The 243-nt window shown below is 69.1% G+C and overlaps 1 protein-coding gene across 1 annotated transcript in view; it reads right to left on the reverse strand.

The window, feature by feature from the left end:
• Positions 1–222: 222 nt before the first annotated feature.
• LOC137316636 (linker for activation of T-cells family member 1-like) overlaps positions 223–243 on the reverse strand; it is a 128,303-nt gene continuing 128,282 nt past the window's right edge. The window contains exon 10 of the mRNA XM_067980479.1: positions 223–243. This exon is cut by the window's right edge and continues 176 nt beyond it. The gene's annotated coding sequence lies outside the window, so the exon portion shown is untranslated.

A 243-nucleotide genomic window follows, 5' to 3' on the forward strand; every position in this document is an offset into this window, starting at 1 on the left:
AGCGAGGGGGGGGGCGAAGGAAGGAAAGGGTTCGGGGGGGAGGGGGCTAATTCCCTCCAGCACATCCGGGCGCACGGGGAACTGAGGGGGGCAAGGGGAAGGGGGGAGGGAAGGGGAAGAGGAGTCTCCCTCGAGGACCGGGCAATAGCGGTGCCGCCATCTTGGATGTCAAACCCTCCTCCCCTCATGGCCCCGCCCCCCCCCCTCCAACCCCTGGCCCCCTGACAACGGCAGCTGTTCGCC

The sequence above is a fragment of the Heptranchias perlo genome, unplaced genomic scaffold (genome assembly GCF_035084215.1).
Source record: "Heptranchias perlo isolate sHepPer1 unplaced genomic scaffold, sHepPer1.hap1 HAP1_SCAFFOLD_593, whole genome shotgun sequence".
NCBI lineage: Eukaryota > Metazoa > Chordata > Chondrichthyes > Hexanchiformes > Hexanchidae > Heptranchias > Heptranchias perlo.